Source organism: Spermophilus citellus (assembly GCF_964194105.1).
Source record: "Spermophilus citellus genome assembly, chromosome: 5".
Taxonomy (NCBI): domain Eukaryota; kingdom Metazoa; phylum Chordata; class Mammalia; order Rodentia; family Sciuridae; genus Spermophilus; species Spermophilus citellus.
The window spans coordinates 20,586,568-20,604,944 of NC_138186.1; the positions used below are offsets into that span (position 1 = coordinate 20,586,568).

Below are 18,377 nucleotides of genomic sequence, written 5' to 3' on the forward strand. Positions count from 1 at the left end.
ACATTTTCATAGCTCCATTGTCTCGGAAACCTCAGGCATGGGGTTAGGACCTAGTCTTCCCTTCTCGCTACTAGGACTGCCTTGGTTCGGCCAAGTATGTTGTCCCCAACTTCCTGACTGTGCCTCAAAAACGTCTTACTAAAGGAATAGAGAGTCATTCCACAGGGGGACTGGTCCCATAACCTCCCCACAAATACTAAAACCTGCGGATGCTCAAGTTCCTCATACTAAATGGTGTAGTATTTGCAAATAACATATGCACAATCTTCTGTATACTTTAAGTCATCCCTTGATTAGTTATGATACCTAATACAATAACATACGTAGCTGTTATACTGTATCATTTAGAGAATAAATAAAGAAAAAAGTCAGAGCTGAGCACAGAGGCACATGCCTGTAATCCCAGCAATTTGGGAGGCTACAGCAGAAGGATTGCAAGGTCAAGGCTTGTCTCAGCATCTTAGTGAGACCCTGTTTCAAAATAAAAAATTAAAAAGGGTTAGGGGTATAGTTCAGTGGTAAAACACCCCTGGGTTCAATTCTCAGTACAAAATAAAAAATCAGTACTCTTAGGTTGGTTTGAGGTGGCTAAGGGTACAAAGCACCAGGCAACCCACGTGCAAAAGAACAACCAATCAGGCGTGGACAGACAAGCAGTGAACTACCTGTCAATCAGCGGGGTCTCCTGACCAATCCTGGAAGGACACGGGTCTCAGCAAGATCCCCCGACCAACCCCAGGAGGACAAGGGACTCTAAAAACCTCCCTTTCCTGTCCCAAGCCCTCCCTTCCTGCCCTAAACCCAATAAAATTCCAATCCAGCTGAGCCTGGGTGGGATTCTCCCGGACCCACTCTGTTGGACTGGAGGGTCTCACCCAGAAGCGAATCTCAATAAAGCCTTGTTCAGCTGCTTTTAATCTGCCTCCTTTTGATCACCAGTGCCTGACCTTACATGTACCTGTCCAGTACAGATGCAATTTTTATTTTCCAAATGTTTTTGATCTATGGATCCAATGTTTTGGATATGCAAATGTGGAATCTACAGATACAGGAGCAGCATAGTTTAACTCTATCCCCTGTGCTTGGTTGGAAGCAACCATATCCCCACTCAGTTAGGGATGTGTTGAGATGTTTACTGGATGGGAAAGGATGAATAATTGAATCTAGGATTCCCTGGCTCATAAACACTTGGCAATTACAATAAATGAGCGCCTCACCATGATTCGCCATGAGTGTTTGTGGAAGCAGGTTCCATTCATGCAGCAGCTACTGTTTATCCACTCAGCCTTGGGCTAGGGAAGCTGCTTCGCTGGCTCCACTCTCTGTTCCCCACCCCTGCACGCACTCAGGGCTCCATCGCCTCCATGTTTTTACAGTTATCTGAATGCTCGCTGCATCAATGCCTATCCCTGTCCTTCACTAAAAGCTGCCAAGGGCAGAGACCAAGTCTGACTGTGCTCAGCACTCTATCTCCAGGACTTGGCACACAGAAGAAGCTTGGGATTCAGTGAATGACTGCATGAATGCCCCCACAGGTCCATTGTTTTTTACAGACTGAAGTCCTCTGTGGACTTGGATGTCTCCGTGTTCATTTTTCAGTTCAGTGAGCTGCTCCTGGCTTTCTGCAGCTCAACTGAATGGCAGGTAACTGGTCCTTGAAGGAAAGTTGATGCTTTTGGACCTGCTAAAACAAAAAACGTCTCTGTCATGAGATATGACTTTCAACAGGCTATTTCTTCACTCAGCTTTAGTCTCCTTTTCTGGCAAGGATTTGGTCAGATAGAGTCTCCAGTCCCTTCTGCTCCTGAAAATCTATAATGAGGGCTGGAACTTGTGCCCTCAGAGAAACCTGCCCACCCCCAGTAAAGTTTCTCACCAAGCCCATCCCTAGAGACACTAGTTCAAGTCCTGCTTTAGTAAATATATCTCAATTCCCAAAGAAAATAGACTATAATAAGGGCTTTTACCTAGAGGCCTAATCTTCTCCTTAACATGCCCTGGCTAAGCCTCTTGTAGACATACACTGACCAAGGCCTAGTGGAATTATTTCTCAGAGTGACGCCCAAGTGGAGATTTTTCATCTTGTTAATTAACATTCACAGTTTTGAATTCTTGCAAGCATTTCAAAAGGCCTACATGACATGGAATAAGGGGTGATTTTTGTGGGGCCGGTTCCTTCAATGAGCTCCTTAGACAGGAAGGGGCCAACCCAGCTCTAGCTTCTGCCTGTGCAGGGGCCTGGTTTTCTTAGTATATTCAGCAACTGACCGGTAGTGATCGAAATTTCACTTCTGTGATGAAAACAGCCACAAAAAAAGGACAGACTACCTGTTTATTTTGTTAATGAAAGACCCCCCCCCCCCAAAGAGGGGTTAAGTATAAGAAAATGATTATTTTTCCAGTTAGTAGGAGTTTTAGCTAATTGTGGCAGGACAGTTGCTCTGCGCTCCCAAGGCACAGAGGGTCGGGGAAATCCCTCAGTATTTTTACTCTCCTTTTTCTCAATTTTCTAGTGCACCAACCCTCAGGCAAGTCACAGCAGGGTTCATGCAGCATATAGAGGCCAGCAAAAGGAGCCACGAGTCTGAGGGGAAGGAAATCTTGCCCTCAGTTCTACAGAGCTGCCCCTTCAAGGTGGTGGCGTCAAACACTGTTGCTTCTCTCGACGTTTTCCCACTGCTGCAAGGCAGTCATGGAAGTGGGTGGTTACAGGCTGGACAACCGTAAAAGGAAGCCTCGTACCAAGTACTGGGTACTAGTACCTGAAACTAAGTACTAGAAAGATGGTGGAGAAGGAGGAGCCTGAGAAAGTAAGCCCCATAAAGAGGTCTGTAAATCCTGGGCTGACCCTGTCCTGAGCAAGGGTGGACCTGGCCCTAATTACCCTTCTAAAGACTTTGAGAACTGAACTCACAGATGGGTCTTCCCAGGTCCCAGACTGGAGCACTGGGCAGGGGCTGCATGCAGGGACAGATCTGAGCAGCATTGAAAGTCTTTGAAAACGAAACTGACATTGGGACCACAGCCCAGAGAAAGTAGGTTGAAACTCGAGGCCTGAATCTAAGCAACAAGTGCACAGTACACCAAAACAAACGTCAACCTTCTCCAAAGGGGATTTAAACAAGAATCAAAAATGACTTGTAATGCCAGATTCGTGGGACCCCAATAGACCTCCAGGAGCCGAATCTGATGCAATCACACAAGAGTCTTTATTGCAAGCTCGAGTCTGGACTCACAACAGTTCCAGACGCAGGGGTCCCAGGGAGTGAGTCCCGGTCCTTTGTTCAGTGAGATTTTGTAGGTTTTGGGGGGATACTCTCTGCATCACAACATCACACAGCAAATCATTCCATACCTCGGGAAAATCAAACAACAACTCTTAACATTGATTAGCACATTCATTGGCAGGAACAAGTTGGGTAGGGGTGATTCCTTTGGTTTAGGCCATGAGGGGTGTATGTGCTAAACTACATGGTTTCCCAACACGTTATCAACCACCATAAACTACTGGGGGGTCATCTGGCATCCCAGGTATTTTCCCTGTCTTATGCTGATTGGTGGTTGCTAGGGGGTGGCTATGGGTCCTCACCTAGCCTGACTGAGTCAGGGACACCTGGCGCCACAGATCTCTCCTGTTATTTGCAGACAAACAATTCAGCAGAGTGGGTAGGTGTTTAGGAGTGCTATGTGGGTTTTTCCCAGAACAAGGGTCACACGCCCTTCCTTAGGACAGGCCTTGAGGTAGAAGCTGGTTTCTCAAAAATGGAGTCACATCAGTTTCTCAGACTCAGCATACAAAGAACCGTGAAAATCTCAGCACGCATGAACACAGTTGAAAGACACCAATAATACCATGACATAAATGTTGGAGTGACTGACAAAGCTTTCGAAATTCTTGAATGAGTAGTCACAAACACTCGTGAAACAAAAGTTAAAATACGAGGTATCATTAAGGAAATAGAATATACAAAGGAGATCAACAGGAATTTTAAGAGTTGAAAATATGATAACCAGTATAAAAGAATTTTTTAAATGACCCATTAAATGAGCTCCATACCACAAAAGATATGATCGAAGAAAGAGGGAACTTGAAAATACATCAACACAGAGGAAGAAGTTTGAAAGAAAAAAACCTGAGTCTCAGGGACCTGTGGGACAATGGTTCTAATATTTGTGTTGTTGGAGTTCTAGAGAAGAGGAGAAAGATTTCAGTGCTGCACAAACATGTCAAGAAATAATGTCTAGGGGCTGGGGGTGTATGTAGCTCAGTGGTAGAGCACCTGCTTAGCATGTGTAAGACCCTGGGTTGCATCTCTGGCACCAAAATAATAAATAAAAACAACAAAAACTTTCCTAGTTTAGCAAATATTTTTAAAGGTGAAACAGAATAACTGTAATAAATGCAAATAAATCTATAATAACAGTGATAAAAAACAAAGATAGTGAAAAAAATCTTGAAAACAGCTAGAGAAAAAAACACAGTGCCCACAGAGGATTTTCAATTCAAATAACTACAGATTTCTTTCAGATCACATGGGACTGTAAAGGTAAAATTTCTAAGCTGTTTCTAAACTGCAAAGCCTGAGTTAAAGTGTAAAAGACCGGGCATTGTAAAGTTTCTAAACTGCAAGGCCTGGGTTAAAAAGTAAAAGACCAGGTATTGTTAAAATTCCTCTGCTACCCTCAGAACCTGTAATCCCTGTAGCTGTTAGGACAATACTGGAACTGCCCAGTAAATATCCCCACTGTTTCCACTGGTTGTCGAATAACCTGGGACTCTGTGTAGTATGTCACATAGTTATGTAGGCCCTAAAACCAATCAGTTTGAATGTGTACCCCGCTTAGAAGTGACCAATCACCCCTGTCCAGTCTGTTCCTGCCAATGAATGTACTAATCATGTATGAGAGTTGTTGTTCAATTTTCCCACGCCTCATGATGATTTGTTCTGATGTATGCAAAGCCCCCGCCCTCCCCAAAAAGTGTACTTAAGCTCTGCTTGACCTCTGCTCTGGGCTCTGGGCTGCTCTCCTTTCTTGAGTGGGCACGGAGCCCCAACATGCTGGTTCAATAAAATCCCTCCTGCTTATTGCATGAAGTGGTCTCTTTCTCTGACGCTTCACCGGACCCTTACAGGACCAGAACGAAGTAGTAGAACAACATTTTAAGAGTACCAAAAAAAAAAGTAGAGCCAGAATTTGGTAAAATAAATTCATTCTTTTTTTAAATTTTTTTTTAATATTTATTTTAGTTTTCGGCGGACACAACATCTTTGTTGGTATGTGGTGCTGAGGCTCGAACCTGGGCCGCACGCATGCCAGGCGAGTGTGCTACCACTTGAGCCACATCCCCAGCCCATAAATTCATTCTTACAAGGGGGGAAATGAAGAATCCGTGACCACTAGACGGGCTTAAGAACATACACATGCGTTCTGTCTCACCAGACTGAGATAAGTTGATGGCCAGTGTACAGTGAACCTCCTACTTAAAATGTCCCAATAACTTCCCTCTATTCTTAAAATCTAGATTCTACATAACAATCTAAAACCTAATCTCTGAATCTATAAGGTCCCAAATGATCTAGCCATTTTCTACATAATATAATACCTATAAACATTTTATTTGTCTGCCTGTTAATTTTCACCTTCACAGAACTTTTGGGGTCTGGTTCGCCTCCATTTCTCTGGTGCCTAGGACAAGCCTGGCACATGGTAACTGCTCAATTAAATATGTCTTGAAGACATAAAGGAATGAACTCCAATTCTGAGCATCTGTAATTTATCAAAGAAACTAATGCTTCTCTCTGTGAAGTTTCCTAGGAAAAAAGGTTAGATTAGAGCACTCAATAGCCCAAAATCTCAACATAAAATCAACACAAAAGAACAAAGTTACCTAGAACATAATATATATTTTTTTAAATTTTTAATATATATATATTTTTTAGTTGTAGTTGGACTTTATACCTTCATTTTATTTATTTATTTTTATGTGGTGCTGAGGATCAAACACAGTACCTCACATGTGCTAGGGGAGTGCTCTACCACTGAGCCACAACCCCAGTTCCCACAGTATAATATTTTAAGTGGATAATAAAATCAGCAATTAGTACTTGATAGGAGTTCAAAAATATTTAACAGCAAATGAAAAGCTGATCCTGGCGTAGGTAATTAAGCTGAGTGTGAAGTTTAAGAAACCCACAGCCTACAAATCAACAATTAAACTAATTCTCCCCAGCTCCATTAAAAAGATTTATAGCCTTACTTGTATCTGCCATTACTTTTTTTGAGTTAAGGGAATATATTGCCTATTAATATCCAGCATTAATGACAGAAAAGGTGAAATAGCCCATGGATCATCTCGTATTTTGTCCACTATTTCTTTTTTAAAATACTCCACTGAGCATGCTCTCTGGGATGTTTGAGTAGAATTCTCTACCAGAGAGTCTTTATTCTATTTTTTTTTGTTTTTTTTTATTTTTTTTATTGGTTGTTCACAACATTACAAAGCTCTTGACATATCATATTACATACATTAGATTGAAGTGGGTTAATGAACCCCCAATTTTACCCCAAATGCAGATTGCAGAATAATGTCGGTTACACATCCACAATTTTACATAATGCCCTATTAGTAATTGTTGTATTCTGCTACCTTTCCTATCCCCTACTATCCCCCCGCCCCTCCCCTCCCATCTTCTCTCTCTACCCCATCTACTGTAATTCATTTCTCTCCTTGTTTATTTTCCCATTCCCCTCACAACCTCTTATATGTAATTTTGTATAGCAATGAGGGTCTCCCTTCATTTCCATGCAATTTCCCTTTTCTCTCCCTTTCCCTCCCATCTCATGTCTCTGTTTAAAGTTAATCTTTTCTTCCTGCTCTTCCTCCCTGCTCTGTTCATAGATGCTCTCATTATATCAAAGAAGACATTTGGTATTTGTTTTTTAGGGATTGGCTAGATTCACTAAGCATAATCTGCTCTAGTGCCATCCATTTCCCTGCAAATTCTATGATTTTGTCATTTTTTATTGCTGCATAGTACTCCATTGTGTATAGATGCCACATTTTTTTTTATCCATTCATCTATTGAAGGGCATCTGGGTTGGTTCCACAGTCTAGCTATTGTGAATTGTGCTGCTATGAAAATCGATGTGGCAGTATCCCTGTAGCATGCTCTTTTAAGGTCTTCAGGGAATAGTCCGAGAAGGGCAATAGCAGGGTCAAATGGTGGTTCCATTCCCAGCTTTCCCAGGAATCTCCAAACTGATTTTCAAATTGGCCGCACCAATTTGCAGTCATACGATAGAGTAGAATTCTCAACAGACACACGTAACTTTGGAGCTCTCTAGATTCTATGGATTTCCTAGAGATCAATGGTGCCTACTACAGTGCTCATCCTACAATATATTACATACTACTGAGCCAACAACCTGCTATTTGCAATGTAGCTTTAGCTCACCAAAGAAAGTGGATAAAATATCATCTGAAGAGAGAGCATGTCCCACAATCTTCACATATCCTGCATACCTGAGGCCACCCCTGACCACTTCAGTCCATGATGGCAGCCCACATAGCCAACTCTTTCAAGTCTGCCTACACAAAGAGCTCCTCATTGTTTGCTGAGCCAAATGATATGCACTTTGCTCTATTACCAAATATTTATTGAGTCTCTGTGTGTACAAGACACTTGGGGCCTCAGCATGCCCAGAACAAGCATAGTTGTGCAAGTCTTCATTGCCCAAGAGAACGGATAAAATGAAAAATGTGGGGCTAAAGTCCAGCTAGTTCAGTTTGCAAAGCCAGGGGCTGCCCACGCCTGACAGGGTCACCCTTTTCAATTCATATATGATAATGTATTAGTATTGACCCTGATCCTCTTTTTGAGGAGAGGAAAGAAGTTCTGCTTCCTGGGAGTCATGCACTGAGAAGCTTCCCTCCACCAGGACCATCTGCCATGAAGTTCTGCCTCACCTTAGGCCCAGAGTAATAGCATCTGCTGGCCCTGGACTGCGAGCTCTGAAATTATACTTAGGAGATACGCCTGTGCTCTGGACCTCTCAACTTCATGCTCACAAGACTTAGTTGCTGAAGAAGCTGAAAGAGAAGATCTGACAGGAACAAGAGGAAAGTTGGGACTGGCAGTCCTTCCAACAGGAACACGAAAACTAGCAGATCAGCAGCAGATGAATAAACTGCAATAGCTCCCAAACTCACATTCACCTTTGGAGGATTAACCTGAGTGCTACTTCTCTGGGCCATAGTTCACACCCTACGCAAAGTGCATTTGTGGCCGATTTGAACTTGGAAAACTATATGGATGAAAATGAAACATGGAGTTTCAGTTAAACTAAACGGACACACCAGAAACCCACAACATTTCATTTAATTCTGTAGTTTTAATGTAATTATGCTTATAATTATTGACTTCAGGTTAGAAGTAAAATTTTTAGAAAGTTGAAAGAAAAGATTCTTCAACTTTCCTTAAAACTTGCAAAATAAGGAAATGGGCTCTCCTATCAGAACAAACTTTGATCCTCTTGCTGAGGCAAGAGGATCCAAGTATGAGGACAACCTAGACAACTAAGGGAGACCCTGTCTCAAGGTAAATAATAAAGAGGACTGGGGATACAGTTCAGTGACAGTGTTTGCCTACCATGTGTGTGTGTCCCTGGGTTCAATCTCTGATTCTGATTCTGGGAGCGGGCAGTAAAAGCAAAAAATAAATAAATAAATAAACAATACAAACAATACAAAAGTTGTTTTGTCTATTTTAAGATTCAGTTAATTAGATTCATATCAAGGAATAAGGGATAGTACATAATGATAAAAAGATCAATTAGGGGGCTGGGGTTGTGGCTCAGTGGTAGAGTGCTTGCCTAGCACGTGTGAACCCTGGGTTTGATTCTCAGCACCACATATAAATAAAAATAAAAGTCCATTGACAACTAAAAAATATATTTTTTAAAAAAAGATCAATTCATCAAAAACACATACAACCATCAATGTGTGTCTACCTAACAACTGAGCTCCAAATACATGAAGCAAGAATTGACAGAAATGAATGGGAAATAAGAACATTTGTTCACAATCAATGTTCACAATCACACTTGGAGACATCAACATTCCTCTCAGTAATCCACCAAAGTAGAAGACAGAATACCAGGAAGTGCTATTTAAGTTCATCCAATGAAAACAGAATATACATTTTTTGAAGGCACAGGAAATATTCACCCAGACTGACCACAAACTGGGTGGGCCACACAACACACTTTAAGAAATTTAAGACAACTGAATTCGTACAAAAATGTTCTTAGAATAAGGAAATAGAAATCACTAGGAGAAAGATGTATGAATAATCCCCCAATTCTTGGAAACAGGTTTCCTCCCTCTTCCCTCACAAGCATAACTCTGAAGCACCTGGTCTTCAGTGGCTCCAGGGTTCCCAGCAGGACTGAATTTCAGGTGTCCACAGAAGTAACAGACTTGACTTTCCTTCCTTCCCCACTCTCACATGAATATGGGATCATTTTCCAAATAAATTCATTTCTTATTTTTTTCTACTTCTGGGAGAACCCAAGCTAAGTCACCTTCATATATAGTTATGTGTCATTATTCAGGGAACCCTGCGCACCCATGGTGTGTACACAGTCAGCCCTGAACATCCATGGGTTGTACGACTGCAAACTCAACCAAGTGAGATCAAAAAACTCTAAGATAAATAAATAAATAGCCATATGACAAGGGAAAACAATACAAATAAAAAACATACAGTATCACTATTTACATAGCATAGATATTAACTTAGGTATCATAAGCAAGCTAGAGATGATTTAAAGTACAAAGGAGGATGTTCTTGGGTTATATGCAAACACTATGCCATTTTATATAAGGGGCTTGAACATCCATGGTATTAGTGAGGGGTCTTGGAACCTATTCCCCATGGATATCAAGGGACAAACTGCACTGAACCAATAATCCTAGTGGGAATACAGGGTTAGATTCCTTTGAGTCTTCAGTTACAACATTTTAATCCACCAATCGATATGTGATCTTGCCTTATCATAATAGTGATACTGTATGTTTTCTATTTCAAGTCAACTTAATTAAGACATGCTATTGATTTGTCAACAATGAACTCACCAACAGCACTACAAATCATGTCTAAGGCACATCATAGCCTTCTCATGGTAGGAACACTAGATACACAGCACTTTGGCTTTGTGCTTGGGGACCCTACCTTTATTTATTTTTTTCTAGTACTGGAGATCAAATGAAGGGAGCTCTATCACTAAGCTACATCCTCAATATTTTTTATTTATTTATTTTTTATTTTGAGACAGGGTCTCACTAAATTGCCTAGGCTGGCCTTGAACTTGAGATGCTCCTGCCTCAGCCTCCTAAGTAGCTGGGATTACAAATGTGCACCACCATGCCCAGATTGATGACCACCTTGCATATCAAAATCACTGACAGAAAGCACATAAATTTGGAAAAAAAAAGTGGCACTAAATAGTCCACAATTTGTTTAGAGCTTGTTAGACATTTGTTTAGAGCTTGGCAGTTGAAACAAGAAATCAGTATATTACCTTGTAGGACCTTAGCTGTGAACATGTACTTGCACTAAGTCAAATTTTCCACCATTCTGGACATGTTTGTGAATGACCATGAAAAACCTGTATTGATTTTGAGATTATAAATATATTTTAGCAAGTAGGCAAGTTCGTAAATAAAGAATTTGGGAATAATGAGGAATGAATGTGTCTTCTTAATAATAAATGTGTCTTCTTAATAAAAATGTTGCCAGTCTTGAGCTGGCAACATTTGAATAGAATTTTCTTCTTTCAAGTACACCAGGAAGGAGGCTAGATCACCTTTGCTTACTCAACCAGGATGTCACCTGCTCCCACAACCATGAATGCCATTCTTTATCATCTTTCTCAGTCCCTGAATGAATGAAAAATTGGATAACACTCGAATTAATACATATCTTATGGTTCTCTTTGTGGCCCTCTTTGGCTGATTTTACTTTAGCTGATCTATGCATTTGGACAGACTATAAATTAAACTTTGGTGTAAACAGGAAAAAGTGGAATGACTAGAAAAAATAGCCATTTCTTACCCAGAAATATCTATCAGTTCCAATCTTTCTCAGAGGGGAACACCTGGGGAATATTTTCTTCTTAGAGAAAAGTAAGTGAAAAGTAATCTTTGAGTACCAGGTTGGGTTAATGATTTTGCAATACTCAAAAAGAGCCTCAGGTTTTCAAAATAATTTCTAATTGTCTTCTCTATTTCTGTAGCATCTGTTGTGATATTGCCTTTTTCATCCCGTATGTTAGTAATTTGAGTTCTCTCTCTTCTTCTCTTCGTTAGCATGGCTAAAGGTCTGTCGATCTTATTTATTTTTTCGAAGAACCAACTTTTAGTTTTGTTAATTTTTTCAATAGTTTCTTTTGTTTCAATTTCATTGATTTCCGCTCTGATTTTAATTATTTTTTGCCTTCTGCTACATTTGCTGTTGTTTTGCTCTTCCTTTTCTAGGGCTTTGAGATGAAGTGTGAGCTCATTTATTTGTTGGTTTTTTCTTTTTTTGAGGAATGACCACCAGGCGATGAATTTTCCTCTTAAAACTGCTTTCATTGTGTCCCATAGATTCCGATATGTTGTGTCTGTATTTTCATTTATCTCTAAGAATTTTTTGATTTCCTCCCTTATGTCTTCTGTAACCCATTGATCATTCAGTAACATATTGTTCATTTTCCATGTGATGTAGGATTTTTCCTTCCTTCTTTTATCATTGATTTCCAGTTTCATTCCATTATGATCAGATAAAATGCAAGGTATTATCTCCACCCCTTTATATTTACTGAGGGTTGCCCTATGGCATAATATATGGTCTATTTTAGAGAAGGATCCATGTGCTGCTGAGAAAAAAGTATATCCATTTGATGATGGTTGATATATTCTAAATATGTCAGTTAAGTCTAGGTTATTGATTGTGGTATTGAGTTCTATAGTTTCTTTATACAACTTTTGTTTGGAGGATCTGTCCAATGGTGAGAGAGGTGTGTTGAAGTCACCCATAATTATTGTGTTGTGGTCTATTTGATTCTTGAACTTGAGGAGAATTTGTTTTATGAATGTCGCAGCACCATTATTTGGTGCATAAATATTGATAATTGTTATGTCTTGTTGGTGAATGGTTCCTTTTATTCCAATAAAATAGAAGATAGTGAAGACATCGATAAATTTCTTAAGTCATATGATTTGCCCAGACTGAGTCAGGAGGATACACACAATTTGAACAGGCCAATATCAATGGATGAAATTGAAGAAGCCATCAAAAGACTACCAACCAAGAAAAGCCCAGGACCGGAGGGGTATACAGCGGAGTTTTACAAAACCTTTAAAGAAGAATTAATACCAATACTTTTCAAGTTATTTCAGGAAATAGAAAAAGAGGGAGCTCTTCCAAATTCATTCTATGAGGCCAACATCACCCTGATTCCGAAACCAGACAAAGACACCTCAAAGAAAGAAAACTACAGACCAATATCTCTGATGAACCTAGATGCAAAAATCCTCAGTAAAATTCTGGCGAATCGAATACAAAAACACATCAAAAAAATTATGCACCATGATCAAGTAGGATTCATCCCTGGGATGCAAGGATGGTTCAATATACGGAAATCAATAAATGTTATTCACCACATCAATAGACTTAAAGATAAGAACCATATGATCATCTCGATAGATGCAGAGAAAGCATTTGACAAAGTACAGCATCCCTTTATGTTCAAAACATTAGAAAAACTAGGGATAACAGGAACTTACCTTGACATTGTAGAAGCTATCTATGCTAAGCCTCAGGCTAGCATCATTCTGAATGGACAAAAGTTGAAGGCATTCCCTCTAAAATCTGGAACAAGACAGGGATGCCCTCTCTCACCACTTCTATTTAATTTAGTCCTTGAAATACTAGCCAGAGCAATTAGACAGACAAAAGAAATTAAAGGCATAAAAATAGGAAAAGAAGTACTTAAATTATCACTATTTGCAGACGACATGATTCTATACCTAGAAGACCCAAAAGGATCTACAAAGAAACTACTAGAACTAATAAATGAATTCAGCAAAGTGGCAGGATATAAAATCAACACGCATAAATCAAAGGCATTCCTGTATATCAGCGACAAAACTTCTGAAACGGAAATGAGGAAAAACACTCCATTCACAATATCCTCAAAAAAAATAAAATACTTGGGAATCAACCTAACAAAAGAGGTGAAAGATTTATACAATGAAAACTACAGAACCCTAAAGAGAGAAGTAGAAGAAGATCTTAGAAGATGGAAAAATATACCCTGTTCATGGATAGGCAGAACTAACATTATCCAAATGGCGATATTACCAAAAGTTCTCTATAGGTTTAATGCAATGCCAATCAAAATCCCAACGGCATTTCTTGTAGAAATAGATAAAGCAATCATGAAATTCATATGGAAAAAAAAAGACCCAGAATAGCAAAAGCAATTCTAAGCAGGAAGTGTGAATTAGGTGGTATAGCGATACCAGATTTCAAACTATATTACAGAGCAAAGTGACAAAAACAGCATGGTACTGGTACCAAAACAGGTGGGTGGACCAATGGTATGGAATAGAGGACACAGAGACTAATCCACAAAGTTACAACTATCTTATATTTGATAAAGGGGCTAAAAGCATGCAATGGAGGAAGGATAGCATCTTCAACAAATCGTGTTGGGAAAACTGGAAATCCATATGCAACAAAATGAAACTGAATCCCTTTCTCTCGCCATGCACAAAAGTTAACTCAAAATGGATCAAGGAGCTTGATATCAAATCAGAGACTCTGCGTCTGATAGAAGAAAAAGTTGGCTCCGATCTACATATTGTGGGGTCAGGCTCCAAATTCCTTAATAGGACACCCATAGCACAAGAGTTAATAACAAGAATCAACAAATGGGACTTACTTAAACTAAAAAGTTTTTTCTCAGCAAGAGAAACAATAAGAGATGTAAATAGGGAGCCTACATCCTGGGAACAAATTTTTACTCCTCACACTTCAGATAGAGCCCTAATATCCAGAGTATACAAAGAACTCAAAAAATTAGACAATAAGATAACAAATAACCCAATCAACAAATGGGCCAAGGACCTGAACAGACACTTCTCAGAGGAGGATATACAATCAATCAACAAGTACATGAAAAAATGCTCACCATCTCTAGCAGTCAGAGAAATGCAAATCAAAACCTCCCTAAGATACCATCTCACTCCAGTAAGATTGGCAGCCACTATGAAGTCAAACAACAACAAGTGCTGGCGAGGATGTGGAGAAAAGGGTACACTTGTACATTGCTGGTGGGACTGCAAATTGGTGCGGCCAATTTGGAAAGCAGTTTGGAGATTCCTGGGAAAGCTGGGAATGGAACCACCATTTGACCCTGCTATTGCCCTTCTTGGACTATTCCCTGAAGACCTTAAAAGAGCATGCTACAGGGATACTGCCACATCGATGTTCATAGCAGCACAATTCACAATTGCTAGACTGTGGAACCAACCCAGATGCCCTTCAATAGATGAATGGATAAAAAAAATGTGGCATCTATACACAATGGAGTACTACGCAGCAATAAAAAATGACAAAATCATAGAATTTGCAGGGAAATGGATGGCACTAGAGCAGATTATGCTTAGTGAAGCTAGCCAATCCCTAAAAAACAAATACCAAATGTCTTCTTTGATACAATGAGAGCAACTATGAGCAGAGCAGGGAGGAAGAGCAGGAAGAAAAGATTAACTTTAAACAGAGACATGAGATGGGAGGGAAAGGGAAAGAAAAGGGAAATTGCATGGAAATGAAGGAGACCCTCATTGCTATACAAAATTACATATAAGAGGTTGTGAGGGGAATGGGAAAATAAACAAGGAGAGAAATGAATTACAGTAGATGGGGTAGAGAGAGAAGATGGGAGGGAAGGGGAGGGGGGATAGTAGGGGATAGGAAAGGTAGCAGAATACAACAATTACTAATAGGGCATTATGTAAAATTGTGGATGTGTAACCGACGTGATTCTGCAATCTGCATTTGGGGTAAAATTGGGGGTTCATAACCCACTTCAATCTAATGTATGAAATATGATATGTCAAGAGCTTTGTAATGTTGTGAACAACCAATAAAAAAATTAAATTAAATTAAAAAAAAAAGAAAAAAAAAGAGGCTTAGGTGAATGAACAAATTATACAGGTATAAGCGAATCAGGCAGAAGTGATAAAAAATGAGCCAAATGATGTTTTGAACAATCAATTAAAAAAAATGAGCCAAATGTTTACTTCTGAAATATCTTTCTTTTCTGAATTATAATAATTGGAAACAAGAAAGAACACTCATAAGTAAAATTCTAGCTTATTATTTTTTAAATCTCTGACATAAACATATACATTTGTGTGGGAAGATGATATCAAAATTATTTAGAAAAAAAAAGACTATTTTGTAAAGAAAGCATAACAGCAATGTCATCAAACTAAACCAGGAAATCATTATGATGCAGAACAAAGAATAGGTACTGATAATATTTAATGACTCATAGAAGAAGCTATAATAGATTCTCCCCTCCTGCAGTTTATAGCATTAGACATCACACTTTTCTTGGCACCCCACTTTTCCTTATTCAATTCAACACAGGAACCTGTCAAATTCTTTGCTTCCAGCTACTACTCACTGAAAAAGAAAAACTTCAAAATACCAGAACACTCATGTTAACATTTTCTGACAGTTTAATAGAAACATAGCACTTGGCCCAGAAGCCATCATCACATGTGGAGACATAAGCCAGGCAGAAACTTTCAATGTCAAGTGTGTTGTCAAGAGACAAGAAATGGAGCTTAACATGGGGTAGAAGTCCTCCCAGGGTGTGCCCTGGGATGGGGAGTGAGACAAATTGCTAATCGAAATAAAATAGTGACACAGGTGCTTGGAGAAAGACAAGCCTGGCAAGACTATAGGATCTCAGAGGGAAAGAATGTAGCCAGAGAGCGGTTCAGAGACTTCCTGGATCAGCTAAGGTACACACTGAGAAAATACGGCAACATGGAGACTCAGAAACTGAGCTACCCAGATTCATCTGAAATAGAAAGTGCACACATGGGGTTGAAGAGAGATGACTAGGCAGGTAGGCAAGGGGCTAATCTTGGGGGCCTTATATGCCAGGCTAAGAAGTTTATCTTTGTTCAAAAGGCAAAGGGGACCCATGATGACATTTTCAGTCATGGGGGGAGATCAGAGAATCATGAGTGTGTGTCTTAGTCCATTTTATGTTGCTATAATAAAATATCACAAACTGAGTAAATTATAGACAATAGAAGGTAGGATCCAACAAACTATACATTCCCTTCTCCAAGATCTTCACAAAAGCCAGGAGAACCTAACATAGAATGGAGATTAGAGTTTTGGGTGAGGTCTTGACTGAGCTACTGGAGTTCATATATATTATATATATATATATATCTTTATTTTCTTTGTATGTGTTGCTAAGGATTGAACCCAGTGCCTCATGCATGCTAGGTGAGCACTCTGCCACTGAGCCACAACCTCAGCCTCATAGTTCTTATTCATATATCTAGAAGCATTATATACTCTGAGAATGTACTGGGAGCCTATGGTTGTACTGAACACTGTGTAGCCAGGTATGCAAGTTGTATCTTCAGTGGCTCTCCACTGCTCTCAACGCAGAATCCAAGCTCCTTAGCATGGAGCACTACCCAACTCAAAATGGCTCCTTTACACTGAGAACTGCTTCCTACTACCCCCAGCCATGGCAGCATGTTAATATGGACTCCAGGTAAGAGTTTGGTAGACCAAAGGTGGTTCCAATGTGACCTCTGCCAGGAAAATTTATCACCTCAACCATCTCCCGTCCCTCAAATACTGAGATAAAATGAAGCTCTAGTAAATGACAGTGGGCATAGGTGCAAATGATGTGTCAAACAAGAAAAAACTGCTCCACAGGTTATGGTTTTATTGATCTTTGGCTACTAATCAGGTTTATATCTAATTTTGCAATTTATTCTAATGTTCTTTTTTACATTGAATATATAAACAGATCTTTCAAATTTTTCTTTACCATCTTATAAATCTTTGATGAACTCTATTTTTTAAGTTATAGTTTGACAAAAAGCTAACTTCCTACATACTAAATTTCTATATGAAAACATGGTAAAAATAGGCCTGAGAAGAGTTCACTAAGACAGTGCAAAGTTTTAACTCCAAAATGCTTATCAGCAAGAGACTTTTACAATGTTTCCACAAGAAATGCAATTTCTGAGAGCATTTTCCTGACCTACAGGGTCACTTCAGACTGGTGTAAGTCAGGATCTTTGAGAGACTCAGTTCAAACAACCAACTACCACTTTATCGAATCCGAAAGAAAGTTTAGAATAAGCCCAGATTGTTCTACCTGGCTTCCAATCTTGTCCCCACTTACACTATTACTCACATCTGCCTGATGAAACTATAGGGCCATCGACCTGGAATCATAAGTTAAAGATAGGACTCTGCTCACTTGCAACCCTCAGGTCTTTGGGCAAGTCCTCAACTAGTTAATTCTTCTGGATCTCAATATCCACATCAGCACAACAAAGTGATATCATTTTACTTGCAGGATTGTTGAAAAAATCAGCTGGTGGTTCACATGTGTCAGCTACAAAAATCTTAAAAACAAACAAACATTCAAACACCAGTCTTACTTGGATTCCATAGCTTGAGCACCAGATTTAAAGGGCATTCGTGATTTTTAGTTTTTTAATTCTTCCCCAAAGAAAATACTTTGTAAGAGCTTCAGCAGAACTCAAAAATAGGCACAGATTTGACATGAAAATGTTGATTTAAAATATTTTGGAGGCCATGCCTGATCCTCAGGCAACATTCCAGGTCTGTAAATCTCTCCTGCTTGGGGGTGAATAACGAGGTTATTTTTAACCCCTCAACTGTGACCCCCACTTCCTATATCTAAGGCTGGGGCTGCCCATCAGAGCTCATGGCTGGACCACAGGGGGAAGTGGCCCCTCCTTGCCAGTCTCCGCAGGACACTCGGACTGAACCCTAGCAGGGCGCCCGGTGCCCTGGCGGTCGCAGCGTTCGCAGGGTCGGGTGTTCGGTAGACAACGTCCTCTTCTCCTGAGCGCTAGGGCGCCCGGGGACAGCGCGCGCTGCACCCATTCACGCCTCCCCGGCCTGAGCACCGTCGCCCAGTGCCCAGGGGCGCCTCTGTCAGGCGCCGGGGATCCTCCAGCTGCACAGGTCAGCCAGTCCTACCCGTGCTCCCCGCGGTCCCTCCTTTCCTGGCAGCTTTCCCGC

At 40.1% G+C, this 18,377-nt stretch overlaps 1 long non-coding RNA gene across 2 annotated transcripts; it reads right to left on the reverse strand.

Annotated features, from left to right (window-relative positions):
• Positions 1–873: 873 nt before the first annotated feature.
• On the reverse strand, positions 874–18,320 carry LOC308649207. Of its 2 annotated transcripts, none has more exons than XR_014022028.1 (3): positions 17,768–18,320; positions 3,237–3,355; positions 874–1,681 (listed from the first exon to the last, which is right to left on the reverse strand). It is a non-coding gene; the product is annotated as an uncharacterized lncRNA (long non-coding RNA). The 2 variants fall into 2 exon arrangements; XR_014022029.1 differs by having other exon boundaries at positions 874–1,684.
• Positions 18,321–18,377: the final 57 nt, after the last annotated feature.